A 15,238-nucleotide genomic window follows, 5' to 3' on the forward strand; every position below is an offset into this window, starting at 1 on the left:
TGTCCCTCAAGGTACAAATTAAGATTTAGGCTATTATACCCAAATAACCATCACAAGGCCTGTAAGGCAACACGCCCAAGGATGGTGATAAGCAAGGAGGCTTTGAACCATAGGCTGCCACTTACATAGGGAGTTTGTGGACCTCCCAGCCCTTCTGTCAAGCCTCCCCTGGGCTGGCCCTAAGCCTTCTCCCTGGCTTCAACTTGAACTCCAAGGAAAGGCCTTTTAGTCCACATGGGTGAACTAGCCTGTGCCTGCTGCTTGCTACCCTATTGGGATGGATCAAAGACCTAGAAGCATCTCCCAGACCCCTCCCTGCATAAAAGGTGCAGAATACCTTAATGGTCAGGACACTCCTCCCTTGCTGAAGGCACCTACCATCACCAATTTGACTGACCCAAAACAGCTGTGGTGAGAGGACCGAGCAACATCAGCCTGTACAGACCTTGAGTCTAGTCAACAGGCATGAGGTGGGGATATGGGGTCCACCCAACAGTCAGTGTGCAGTGTGTCCATTGAGGAAAACATACTCTGGAGACAATGTTTTCAGGCAGAGTCCATTCCTAGGACATCCCACTCTCCTGTAAGCCCCAGATGCCCTGCATGAGGCTTTATTCTTTGTGCCTGGTCACAATTGATGTTTAACAAACACTAGATGAGAGCTGTTGTCAGCCAAGGACAAGCCTGTGAGTGGCAAACTCTGGGAAAGTCCATCCAAGCTTTGATCCTCTTACCTGTGTCAAGAGCTGCTCTTAATTTTCTGGGACCATGCTGTTAACTTTTGGAGCAAACAGTGTTGCATCTACTCCTTGGTCCATGAGACCAAATAAGCAAAACAACATGAAACTCAGCCCTTCTATTATTTCCGCAAATGGAAGGGTATTGGGTAGGATAGTAAAATGTACTTATGTAATAGATGACTGAGCGGGAGGAGCCTTAGACTTGAACCAACTATTGGTAGCTATTAATTTCTTGACAATTCATCTCCAATTAAACTCAATCCATGTTGCATCTGCACCTCTAGAGTTGATTAGAGCTCAGAAAACTAACAAACAAACAAAAAACCAAAAAATTTCTCCTGCCTGGTCTCTTTAAATTCATGACACCTCCAGAGAATCATAAGTGCTCTAGGTGACCCTACCACACTTCCCTGTTCCATTCTCTCTCCCTTCTCCTAGGTACTTGTTCCACACATTTTTCTGTTTCTTTAAACCTTCGTCCTCTTCTCTCTCCCCACTCTCAGCTGACAATCTGGATTCCCACATTGTAGAATAAAAGGGAAAAATAAGGAGACTTCCACAGGCTTCAGCTCTTATGTACCTTTCTGTCTGATCTGTTATTATTGTCACCTGTGTGGAGGCCATGTTGATTAGCCACCCTGCACCTGGCATGTGGAGTCTAGCACTGCTTGTCTGCAAAAGAACATCTCTCCTGACTCTCCCTTCACCTCTGCAGATTTTTCAGTCTACTCAACATGCCACATGCTTTAATGTCGGATGAAAAACTAAGTGTGAAACAGTCTCTACATTGTTCTTCTACCCTGATGTTCCCCTAGTGCTTCTGCAATATTCCTTTGCTCCTCATCTCACAATAATCCTCAAAAGAGTGGTCTCTATTTCCTGTGTCCAATCTCTCTCCTCCCCAACCCTTATCTCCTCCCCAACTCCTTACCCAACCCTTGACTCTATTGCAATTAGAATTTTAATGTTCACACCACTAGAACTACTATTTTTCAAGATCATCAGGAAGCCCCGTCTTGACAAATCTGAAAGTCATTTATCACTTCACAATCTATTCAGCCTGTCAGCATCATTTGACCTTGTTAATCATCTTCCTGGAAACATTTTGTTCTTGAATTTTAGGTGTCCCCCGTTACGACTGTTTTTCAGCTTCGCTATTTCTCCATGCCCTATGCTCTTTCCTTTTCCTCCTCCAGACATCTAAGCATAAGGACATCCAGAGCTCAGTCCTTGGTCACTCCTGTTTCAAATCAGGTGAACTTACTTGCTCTCTTGGCCTCGAACACCATGTTTTTTGTGAAGCTGTCCATCCCATAGTGCTGCCCGCAGGCCAGACCCCTCTCCTGGGCTATAGACATGCTCACCTGGCTCTTTCTTTGAAATGTATCACATGCAAAATGAAACAAGAATCCTACTCTCCCACAATATGCTTATTTTCATTTTTATAAATGGCAGCTTTATCCTTTCAGGGAATCAGAGACCCTTATATATATCTTAGATTTAATGTATTATCTCCTCCAACCCTGAGCTAACCCATTAATAAACTCAATGAGTTCTTTCCAAATACTTCCAAAATCCAATCACTTCTCACTGCTACTGTCCTGGTTCAAGACACAGGTGTCAGTAGACTCCCAACTAGTCTATCTTCAAGCCCTTTCAACATAACACCTCTCAACTGACACCAGAGTGGCTTGTGATGATGGCAGGGATGGCACCTAAACTCAAACACTGCAGTTCCAGTTCATAAAGAACAATACCCTATAAAAGTTTGTACACTTGACCCCTATCATTTCTCTGACCTCTCTCTGCTCCAACCATACAGAACTCCTTCTATCCCTAAACTGGGCAGGACACTAGCCTTGGCAGACAAGTTTTGTACAAGGTGGTCCCTTTGCCTATGTTCCACATGGCTCGCCCATCCCTTTCCTACAGTCCTTGCCCATCATGGCCTTGCTTCTCCCTGTTGGCACGCCCTGCCTTCTGCTGTTCTCCACATCACCCCCGACCATGTCCACTTATTTATTGTCTGCTTTCCCATGTTATACCACAAGAGAAGGATGTGGCCCATGTTTTTCACTAATTATTTTTCTGGTTGGCTCATGGAGTGTACTAAAGAAACAATTTTTGAATGACTGCATGATAAATCAATAGGATGTGAACATGTTGGACTCTTTCTTGGCTCATGTCTCTAATAAAGGTAGCAACACCTGCCTCCCAGGATTGCACATTCCTTTGCACACTCAGGGCCACACTTTGGGTCCAATCTCTGGACCCAAATTCAGCTCACTCCAGTTCATGTATCATCAGTCACATATTGCCCTTTCTCTGCAATCCTGTGTGTCTGACCCTTCCTCCAGAGTCCCAGACCATAATGCACTAGAGCGGTTCATTTACTGTTAAGTATAGATTTTAAAAATCATCCCTTTCCCCAGAAAGACCTCCTTCCCAGGGTTCCTCCCTGCCCTGGGGCTCTGTGCACAAGACCTGAGTAGACTACAGAAGATGATTGGCACTGAACTGGGACTCAGCCCATCTGAACTTTGCAACTGGTAACTGAGTGGGAAGGGGTGACAGCCAGAGCCAATGCAAGTCTCTGGGCCAGATGTCTGTTTGGGCACAGATCTGACATGGAGCAGTGGAAGGCTAGACAGCCAGAGCCCTGGAGATGCATAATTCCGGAGACACTACCAAGTAGTATAAAGCAACCAATAGGGAGTACTATATATAATCAGCTACTAGAAGCCAAGGCATTGTCCTTCCACCAATGGACACAGCCAGAAAGGGACAGAGGGGATTCAGACCCAGACTTGTTTGGCTTAAAATATAAGCCCATAACCATGCAGTTTTTCTGCTTCTTTTCCAGCATTCTCTGTGCTATTCCTACTGCCCTGCGAGGTGCAGGCCTCAGTCCACCAGACTGCTGCTGGTGTGGCCTAAAAGCAGCTGCTCACAGCCAACCTGGGAGGGAAACCCAACCCCTGAGAAGAAGCAGAGGGAGGGGGCTAATAGCTCAGAAGGAATTGCTGGCAGTGTTGGCTGTGCCCAGTGTTCCCATGTAGCACCCAAGCTCTGAGCCATACTCAAAGAAGTGATTCGGGAAGAGAAATGGTTAGTCTTGGCCAGTCTGGAAGGCCCTAGAAGCAACCACAAGCTGACCTTGTTCTTCCCTTTTCCCAGGCATTTTCCTGAACATGGGACCATTGGCCCTGCTCACATGGGCTTGTAAGCCGTGAGTGAACAACCATTCTGGACATTCCTGAGCCTCAGGGGCTGCGGCTCTCCTTCCAGCCACCATGAAGGAGCCTAGGCACTGGAGAATGAGGCCCACCATGGACCAGCTCTTTCCAGTTCTTCCTCTGAGGGAGCACAAGCACAGCAGGCTGTGTGGGCTGCACCTGCTCAGGAGGCCAAGGGGAAACTGGAGGCTAACACATTCCATGCACATTCCCATGAGGGAAAGGGTACAGACTGGTCAGGTGCTTTCTGTCCAGCTGACATTACCAGGGAAAGTTTATGTCCAGAGTACTTTCTGCTAGGTCTTTAGTTGTCGAGACAATTCCACAGATACCCAGCACTGTCCCATGAGAGGGACATAATGCCTGAACTTCAGAGCAGCAGTGGAAGCTACTCCACATCTCAGAGCTCAGATGTGGGGAGGCAGGGGTTCACCCTAGGTCTGTCTGACAGTGACACACCAAAACACCTTCCTTGCACTTTGCATAGCAGCATCATCCCAGGCAGAGGTGTCAGGAAGGGACAGAGTTTGTAGACTCTAGGACCCAAGGATATATCCAAGGTTTAAATGAGAGTCCACTGAGAGGAAATACTAGGCATATTCAGACTGTAGAATCCAAGTAGCTTGTCAGAAGCAGCAATTCTAAAACATAAAATAGAAAAGAAAGAAGAAAATAAAATGGAACATGTGGTCATACATCATAACTACTAAATGGAAGGTCAGTCTGTGTGTGTGCATGTCTCTGTGTGCACATCACAATATAAAACAAATTTTATTGTAGTTTGTCAGAAAAAGGTAGTGTACACAGACCCAATGATGAGCCCAGTGCATCCATCTTAAGTGGAAAGGAAATAATGAAAAGGCAGAGAAAATTTACTTAATTTGAGAAGCACTTTTTAAAAAATCTTTTTAAAATCAGAATACACTTTGCTGTTAAGGTATACATCTAATGGCTACATTTTCCTCTCAAGGAGCTGTAGGCTTTATGATTAAATGGAGATATCTCAGACTCGAACCATATGGAAGTAATTGCAAATGATTAAGCCTCTTGCTCTGTGCTCTTGTATCAGTATCTCATTCAGTCTTCCAGAGTAAGTCATGTGTCTAATGCATGTTATCAAGACACTACTGACCACACTCAGAGACAAGGATGCTCAGGCTCATGTGGATTCCATTGAGCACATGAAGCTGAAGCTCTGGATCTAAACCCATTTATCTCTGACTCCCAAACTTTTTTGTGCCTTTAGTAGAAAAGTCTAAATCATCATAGGAAGAGTGCAGTCCTCACTCTGTGCTAGAATAAGGAAACCTTGTCTCCCTATAGTTGCCATAGTCCTTGTTCTATTTGAGAACAAGGACTGGGAGACTTATCCCATCAAGGAACCTGTAGGGTAGTCTATGCCAGTGGAGTGGGTTCACTGAGACACTGCTGACTTCTTAAGCCTGGTCACTGTGCACCATGATCTGGGTCTACACTCCGAAAGTTGAAAGGAATGGTGCCTGGAACATGAAGTTCTTGAAAGGGGAAGACCAGAACTTCAAGATTCCCAAAGGAGAAATCAAGAACCAAGGGGTTCATGATGATGTTCAGGTGCCCTTTCAAAGTTCTCAAAGCATGGAGTGACCACGCATTCTGAGATGCCTAGGATGGCCCCATGTATGTTTACCTGTCCAAGAAAAACAACTGAAGGTGTCCTCTTTCCTTTTCTGAATGTCCTAGTTTGGATGATAAATTGTATGGCAGCACCATCAAACAGTAGGTGAGTTTGGGGGGCCTACTAAGCTTATGGGTAGAAAGGCAGAGGGTCTACCTCTTCCCAGATCTTTCTCCCTACTCTCCTCTTTTTCCAGGAAAAGTCATAGATCCTTTCTGTACTTCCTCCTCTGGCCCCCATTTCCTCTCTTCACGTGAACTTGCTGCTTTCTGGGGACATCTGGATCCTCAGCCTGGAGCTGGACTTCTCATTCTCCCTGGGAGCCAGGTGTAAGATAGGGAGGCTGGGAAGAGGAGAGATTGGAATCCATGGAGTCTGAAAAGGAATATTGGGCATGTGGTCAATACCTATTCATCACAATCCACACTGGAACACTGTGCAGTCTGTGAGGTTCTGAGTTCTGAACCCTGGTCTTGTCTTTGGCTCTTCATCCACAACATGCTGCACAGGGCTTGGGGTCATCCCTTGACTGCTTTAGAGGTGGGGCGGAGCAGGAGCCTGAGCCCAGGTAAGGACAGCTAAGCCAACATTCATTGTACCCATGCATGTGCCATCTGCTTAACACACACTGTTAAGGTTCCCTGGTCCCTGCAAAGAGGTGCTATTTCTGTTTGCAGATGAGTAAACAGGCAAGTTAAGCAGTTAAGCACTTTCCTGGCCATGTATATAAAGCAGCAGGACCTCTGTCTCCACTTGTGCTCTGTTTTAGTTTTTTGTTGTTGTTGTTGTTGTTGTTGTTGTTGTTGTTGTTTTTTGGCAATACTGCAGATTAAACCCAGGGGTGCTCTGTCATTGAGCTACATCTTCAGTCCATATTTTATTTGAGATAGTGTATCACTAAGTTGCTGATGCTGCCCTCAAATATGTGATCTTCCTCACTCAGCCTCCCAAGTCACTGAGATTCCAGGTGCATACCACCATGTCCAGCTAATCTCCATGGTTTTTTTTATTGAGCTATCTAAAACCAGTTAGTTCCTCCTTCCTCTGTGTCTCGGACACAACAGGCATCTGGTAAAGATGTCAGGTGTCGACGACCAGCAGGACACAAAGTGAAACAGGCTCCACACTCTACTTGCTTGGACGGAAAGGACCTTTATTACAGGAAGAACGCTCACTTATATACAGTGAACAAACCAATCAGAAACTTGTTGCCAAGGGGAAGTGGGTCTTGGAATATTACTATTGGTAGCTTAGGCATGGTCTGACAGGGATAGCCAGTGTGCTCATTTTCCTGTTTACAGTGAGAGACAAACTACACACCCACTGGCACTGTGCCAGCCGCCATCTTAGCTTGGTCTTTGTGGTGCGACCCTGGGCGTCGCCCGCCACAATCAGGGAGTAGAAGGGGTTGTGGCAACAATAGTAAGGGTCACCTTGAGCCCAAAGGGGATCATACACATCTTTGCCTTCTGCATGCCTATGGGCTTTCCTGGGGTACAGTGTGCCATGACTTGTACTTTAGGACCTGGCATGCACAGGCATGCGCTCAGTGACACACCACCCTGTCCATAAATCATGAGCAACCTTGAGTTCAAAAGGGTGGGTGGCAGAAGTGCATCCTGGAATTGGAAAAGGAAGAGTTAGATCTTTTCGGCACAAATGAAGGAGTCAGGGCAGAGGCTGATAAAAAGTAAGAGGAATAATAGCAAAAATGATGCCAGCTAATATTTTCCAAGTGCTAACTATGTACCAAAGGTCTGGCTGCTCCAGACACACGATATCATTAAACTTGCCACACTTCTCACAGACAGGGCCACACAAGATCAAGAGCAGATCTAGATCAATCGTCAGTCACACTACATGGCTCCCCTCTGTCTCTGTATGGTGTTGGCTTGAGGGCAAGCATCAGGGCTTTGAGGATCTATAAACTATTGTGTCCAGGGAGCCCAGAATAAGTTGGGATCCCTCCCTTTGTTCTTCCCTGAAAGCCTGAAAGCAGGCATATCCTTCCTTCATTTTTAAGTCTCTCTTTCTGCCTCTATCTGTAAGCAGGTCCATTTCTTAGTGAAGTGACAGGTGCTCTCAGTGATGTCCCTTCAGCTGTCTGTATTGACGATCATCCTTCATTGGAAGCTGGCAGGTGAATTGCAGCTCCTTCATTTGGTCTTTTTCCTGAAGACTTTCTCCCAGTGTGCTCTGGCAGGAATGACGTGAGAGCTTTGAAGTAACCAAGGGTGGGATACTTTTAGGAAGTCAGGTTTCAGAAATCATCCCAATTTCTTATGGTCAGGGGTCTTGAACTTAGGGCACACAGGGACCCAGCTAGCTTCTATCTCTGCTTCCCCCAAGATGCCCTACTTGAGCTGGACTTTGAGCCACATTCCCCATAGTCCTGATTTCATTAGCAAAAGTCATCAACTTTTTCCAATTTCATGGAAATTTCCAGATCCTAAGACTCAATCCTAAACCCCATAAACTCATTACAAGACATTTTAATTACTTGTTGAACATAATGTTTAAACAAACAGCCTGAGGTTATGTAAATTGCCACCCACTGCAGCTCTCTGAGCTGTAGTTTAAGGAAGGCTGGGAAGGTCACTTTTCTGGACCCAGAACCCAGGGATCCTTAGAGCCATATGTCCCCATAACAACCTGAAGGGGAAAGCATGCCTAATTTTAAGTCTGTTGCCAAAGTTGTGGTTGGAAATCATTTTTGCTCCTTTACCTATGAACAGAAAATCTTTTCTGAGTATTTTACCCTTTCTTAATTCTGCTGACAAAATCACAAACCACAAATTTCCACTGTTTTGAACACATGTGTTCTTGGGAGTTTAGAGTTCCATATTCCATCCTTCAATCCCAATTGTTCCAGCCTCAGAAAATTCATCCCACAGTTGTCCTGCCAGAGGGCCCCACACCACCTCATGCCAGTGTAACAGTGACAGCAGAAGCAGATGGTCTCCCAACCAAGAAAATAAAGATTCCAAGTAAAATGACAGACAGACAGAACTCTCCACCCAGGTCCCTCCACACTCACCTCTCAACCTGACTGCCATCCAGAGTTTGCTTAGAATGATAAATAGAAATGTCTCATGCAGTTTGAAAATAAGATTGCCATTGCCTTTTCCCCCAACACACACTGAAAGCTGTTTTACAGGAGTTATATCAAAGTGGAGCAAATTTTAGAAGGTCCCAGCACTGAAATGTTCCTTCCCCATTATTTTTGTTCACATATTCACACCACTCAGCATCAAATATAAGCAAAGCAGGACAGATGTCTTCATCTGCTTTCTGTTGCTATTATAGAATACCTCAGACTGGGTAATTTATTAAGGAAAAAGAAAAGTTTATCTAGCTCACAGTTCTGGAGGTTGTAAGTCCACGATTGACAGTCTCATCTAGGGAGGCTTTTGTGTTGTGTCATAACATGACAGAAAAGTGGAAGGGCGGGGGGGGGGGGTATACACAGAAGAGAGAAAGCAAGAAAGGATGAGCTCATGTTGCAATGATCCACTCTCAAGGTAACTGAGCCAGTCCTGTGAGAAAGGCATTTCTTCCCTCATTATGACCCAGTCATCTCTTAAAGGCCCCCAACCTCTGAAACTACCACATGGCAATCAAATTTTCACATGAGTTTTGGAGAGGACAAACCATATTTGAACCATGGCAACAGAAAAAAGCATCTTTGCAGGTTTGAGCTAGGGTTTGAGGCAAAATCTAAAGATGCTATGAGAAATTCCATCTCAAGGACTCAACTAAGTCCAAACCTTCAGAAGAACCAGAGGGAGCTGCCAGCTTTGGGGAAATTTCTGACTTTGAATGGTGACTCTTTGGTCATGTCCCTGAGACTCAGTGTAATGAAAGCAGGTTCAGGGACTTTGCATTTTGCAGCAACCAGAACCAGAAACACAGAAGATGCCTAATTCCCTGGATATGTCCCTTCAAGGTCATCTATAGTGTGAAAAATATGCAAGATTGGAGGAGAGTCTGGAGGGGAAAAAAACCAAACATATAAATATTCTAAAAGGATGGAAGATAGATTTATTAAATAATATTGAACATTTAATTTTAAACAACATGAGATAGGTCTTAATAACCATCTTGCACTATTTAGAATTTTGGATCTGATCATTTCTTTCTTCAGGAAGATTGAAAGTTCCCTCAAAGGCAGGCAAATGTTAGATTCTGGATCAAAAAGATACATCTTATTATGTTTTTGGGTTCCCCACTGGTGCCTAATAAAGTAGATGCTCATTGTAGGCACTAAATTAAAAAAATGTTCTACATAGTTTATTTATTCAATTTTAATTTTTTGGTTGGCACATAATGTGTTAATATTTATGAAGTATAAGGTAATGTTTTACTTCATGCATGCATAGAATAATGATCAATTCTGAGTCATTAACATATCCATCACCTTAAACTTCTATCATTTCTTTATGATGAATATATTAAAAATCCCTTCCTATAACTATTTTGAGCTTCATCATTATTAACTATAACCACCTTATTATGCCATAGGACATGAGAACTTATCAGTCCTTCATTTGAACGTTCCAAAGTACTCATCTCCAGTCTCATCCTCAATCACACCTCTCATTCCTGCCTCCCGCAGGGTCTTCTCATGCATTTTTCCTCTGCCCAAGACTTCTTTTCAACCTGGTTTGTCCTGCAGCTGGATGCTTTCCTCTAATAAGTGGCCATGTTTTCTGCTGCACTCCACTCTCTTCATGACCCCAGGTCTCTGCTGCATTCATATTTGATTGTGTATACAATATCTGTCCCTCTCCTGGATGTGAGCTCCAGGAGCTCAGGTAAAAACTTTCTCCATGTCACACCTGCAGATGACCCTGCCAGGAGGCCATCTGAGGGCAGCAGGCCCTTGCACAGCTTCACCTCTTCCATATTTTAGGCAACTCCAAGTCCATTGGCCTTCTCATTGGTCAAAGCCTGATTTGCTATCCTAAGAAGGGAGGCAGCAAACCCCTCACATGTTGGATATTTACAAATGGTGTCCTGCTTTTGTTGGTGTCATCCATACGCCCCGAGGATTTTACATTGGTCATATTATAATGTGAATAATGTGGTCAGCTAACATTTCTCTAAAAAGACTAGTGTGGTTACATTTGCAAGGAAAATATTTTATTAACATAAACTATAGTACATATACATAAAATATAATATTTATTTCAAAATAATATAGTTATATTCAGCTTAATATAGAACACTATAACTCTCAGGATAAAAGACTGCAACATTGGCAAACATAGAATATACTATATTCACTATACATGTGCAAAATTTCCAGAAAAAAGATTTACTCACTAGTCTCTTACTTTACTCACTTTTATCCCACAAAAGTTTAAAATGGACAATTACTCCTCTAACCTACTTGCAGTGTATGAAAGAAAAAAGGCAAATCCAAGAGGAAGTTTTAGTAAAGAAATACAGAACAGCAAAGAGATGTGAACAGCAAGTCTAGAAATAACACAGTCCTGATAGGTTTGGGGGATAGGTACCGGCGCTCTCAACCTGGGCTGCCATTAGGATCCCGAATTCCAGGCCCTGTGTGTTAGTCACCATGACAAAAATATAACAAATATAAAAATAACAAAGTATCTGAGGCAATTAATTCTCAAAGAGAAAGGATCATTTTGACTCACAGTTGTGGAGATTTCAGTCCATACTCCATTGGCACCATTGCTTTGTGCCTGTGACAAGGCAGACTTCATGGAGGAGAACGTGGAGAAACAAAACTGCTCTCCTCGTGGCGAGGAGGTGAGAGAGACCCAAGTGCCACAATGCCCTGTGAAGTCATGCTTCTAATGACCTAAGGACCTCCACTAAGGAGGGGCTCCCAAAGAGTCCAGTCCCACCCCTAGTAGCACCTCTCTAGGGCCTAAGACTTTTAATACATTGGCTTTTGGGGGATATTTAGGATTCCAACCCTAACACCTTAAGACCAGTGAAATCAGAATCAGGGGTGGGTATGGAAAGCAGTACTTTTCAAAACTGTGTAGCGATTTCAATGCTCAGCTGGGTGGGAAATCACTGCTCTAGGTCAGTGGTTCATTAACTTGAGGGAACATCAGAATTTATCCAAGGGCTTTTTGAAGCATGGTTTTCTGTTTGCACCCCACAGTTCCTGATTCCACAAATCTGGGTGAGATCTCAGCATGCACATTTCTATCAGGACCAGGGTGATGTGATGCTACACACTCAGGACCACAGGGAGAGAGCATGTGCTCTGGACCCTGGACATTTGCCTTGTTACAAGGTGTGGAACTGTGCTGGTGGGGGCCATGTAAGATCCTGGGGCCATAGGGCAAGAGAACCATGAGATCACTAGATAGAAAGAAATGCTCAACCTCTGGGATATTAATCTGCCCCTTGGTCACCCACTTCCATAGGTATCCCCTCCTCTAAGAGTGGAGGAACCCCTCTTCCAGGTTTAATAACATAAGTGCTCTCTTATTCTCAGTTTTGCTTTATGTGGTCTCAGTTACCTCTGGTCAGCCAAGGTCTGAAAATATAAGATGGAAAATTCCAGAAAAATTCATAAGTTTAAATTGGGTGCCACTCTGAGCAGCAACTCAACTGTAACAGTCGTGGTGCTTGTGTTCTAATAACCCTTATTCTACTTAGTAATTTCCCCAAGGCAGAAAAGAAGTGATGCTGGCCATTCACATTTGCCCAAGAGAAATCAATTTCTTCCTTAAGGTGACAAAGTGAAAATTCTTCACTCTATATATGTACACATGTATAGAAAGAATGGGCATACGTAAGGTTTGGTGCTACACACAGTTTCAAGAATCCACTGGGGTCTTAAGAGGTAGCCCCAGAGGATAAATGGTGACCACTGTACTCTGAAATTCTCCCTTATGTGGAGTTGAGTTTGCCCTGCCCTATTGTCTCCTCATTGACCTCAGTGTCCTTGACAGTAACGGTTGTATTATACAGGCGACAAGGCCGGGAGTTATTGTCTTCGATTCTTATTCAAACATCTCCCCAATGCCTCTGGGAAAGTCCCCCAAAGCTGTTTCCTAGTTCCTACCACACAGACAAGCCAGGCCTGTCTTCAGCTGCCTATTTTCAGATATCACCTCAAATTCTGCTTTCATTCTACAAGGGGGAAGCTCATGCCCATTCCCAACTAGCCCTCCACAAAAACAAACAAGATGTGGCCAAGGTGATAGGGGGAGGCCATGTAAAGTTGGGCATCCCAAGACATGCAAGATTGTATCCTGTTTCTGTCAATAGACACCCTAAAAAGACTCTGCCTCTGAGCCCCGTGACCTTCAACAGTCTTCCTCACTGGCTGGTATCTAGACAAACACCTTTGTCATTGATGAAAATTTCTCCTGTTGCTGTTCCCACTATCACAGAGTAGTTGACTCTTTAAATCATTTTCTCTCTCTCAAGAAAAGGGCTGGGGTCAGGTGGAACTAAGCCCATATTTCTTGGAGGCTGTCCTGGAGAAGTCCTGGAGGGTGGCCCCATTCCAGCCTGCCCAGACCTAGGGTTGGGCAGGGGAGTGCTGAACCAGCCTCAGCCCTGAAGCTGCTGCTAGCCTTGTTTCTCTGATTCTTCCACATCTTCACTCTACTCCAGTCCTAGAGGCAAGGCATTCTGGGTCATTCTGTGTGTCCTCCGACTCCCCATTCCACTTGTCCGGGGATGGTGATAGAGAGAGGGAGACAGAGACAGAGAAAGTCAGATAGAGAGATTTAGAGACAGAGAGAGAGAAACAGAAAGAGATGCAGAGAGGAGGGGTGTAAGAGATACAGATAGAAACAGAGAAAGGAAGAGGGAAAAAAAAAAAAAGCAAAAGAAAGCGAAAGAAGGAGAGATCCCCATCTAGTGCTAAAGGCGAACCTACCCAAACCCACCCACTGAAGACTAATCTAGAGTCCAGCTGGGATCCCACATTTGTATCATTCTTCTTGACTTTTCACCTAAACTGCAAATGCATTGATCCAATCACCTCAAACTTCACACAGACAAGCAGAAATCTTGACTCACATCTACCTTATTCCATGTAAGCCCATTCAAGTCCCAGTCTCTGAGTCTTATTTATCATCCAGTTCAAGTCCAAAACCTAAATCACTCGTGATTCCTCAACTGTTCCACGCCAACCAACACACACACATACACACACACACACCATCAGCAAGGTTACATGACCTTGGAAAAATGAAGTCAAACTCTAATAACTTCTCAGAACCCTCAGGGCCTCCACACTTGATCACACCAGCCCCTTCTCCTTTTTCCCTTTCTCCTTTCCCTCTCTCCTTTTCCCTCTTTCCCTTTTTTCCTCTCCCTAGGCACAATACACCCTGACTTTGCACTGGACAAAGCAGCTTACTCCTGCACAAGGAGATATCTGTGTGTGAGTGTGCGTGTGTGTGTGTGTGTGTCTGTGTGTGTGTCTGTGTGTGTGCGCGCGCGCACGCTGGGGAGAGGAGGATGCAGGGCATGTGGGGGTGGGGTCAACTAGGAGAGGCAGTAAGTGGAGGGGAGGGTTTCTAAGCAGCTGGGTGAGCATGCCTGCCCCATCCTCCCTTCCATCTCTCAGCCATTACTGAGGGCTCAGTCTCTGTGCTGCTGCCTCCTTCTGTCCCACTTTTATGTCTTCATTGTTCTCATTTGTCTGTGTGTGCAGCAGACTTTATTCTACTCAAGCAATCCCTGTGAAAGTCATGGGGAGCAAGCTGGCTTTCAGGGACTTTGGTGGGGAGGAAAATCTAGGTTTGGTGAGTGATCCAAGAATCAGTTCTTTAAGGATGTTAGAGACATTGCAGTGAACAGAGGTTGCTTTATGGAATGAAATTCTAGGAGACTGTATGGAATACCCGGTGTCCCCTCTGGACCTCATCTCCACTCCCTTGACCCTGAACTCTGCCTGGGACCCAACCCTCAGGCACTGTTCTCTGCATCATCAGCAGCCTATGGGCATAGTGGGAAGAGATGAGGTCAGGAGGTCTATGTCCTGGAACCTTCTGACCAGATTGCCCAGGTCTCTGATGGTTGAAGGTTAGAGCTCTGTCCAGGGATGCCCTTGGTACAGCACACCCTGACTTTGTATTGGATAACTTCTTCCCCTCCTTGTATCTGCTTGCACTGAGTGCCTTTATTAGTCTTTTCTGAGAAGATCCTTCTCTAAGTGTGCCATCTGTTTTCTGTTGGGACCCTTAATGATATAGACTGTCCTGCTTTCAAATTACATTTTTTTCATGATGTTAGCATTTCTTGCAACAAATTTGTGCTACTTTTATAGTAAAAGTAAATAGCTGAGATATAGAACAGCAGTATTAAGCACTCTGAAGGGGAGCTGATCCCTTATTTGGTTCATTCTGGGTCCAGGTTTCAACCCTGACCAGGGACATAATCTGTCCCAGCTCTAGCATCTCTGTATAAAAATTCCTAGGGGGAAATTTAATTATGTGAGTTATAAGAATGCCTAAAGAATTTGCTGAAAAGAACTCAATTCACCCTCTGCAGTGGAAACTTCATAAGTGTACTCTGCATTAAGTTTGGAGGTTTCAAGCCCTTGCTTTGGATTTAAGCAGACGTACAGTTAAGCAGAGCTACAGTCCAGGCTTAGTCTG

At 44.6% G+C, this 15,238-nt stretch overlaps 2 long non-coding RNA genes across 2 annotated transcripts in view; one reads left to right on the top strand and one right to left on the bottom strand.

Moving 5' to 3' along the window:
• Nucleotides 1–15,238, bottom strand: part of LOC306659826 — a 784,421-nt gene that overhangs the window by 637,676 nt on the left and 131,507 nt on the right. The window lies entirely within an intron of this gene.
• LOC306659827 lies at nucleotides 1,797–8,727 on the top strand. The gene is made up of 2 exons (XR_013763464.1): nucleotides 1,797–6,714; nucleotides 7,026–8,727. It is a non-coding gene; the product is annotated as an uncharacterized lncRNA (long non-coding RNA).

This window comes from Sciurus vulgaris (genome assembly GCF_902686455.1).
Source record: "Sciurus vulgaris genome assembly, chromosome: 4".
Taxonomy (NCBI): Eukaryota; Metazoa; Chordata; class Mammalia; order Rodentia; family Sciuridae; genus Sciurus; species Sciurus vulgaris.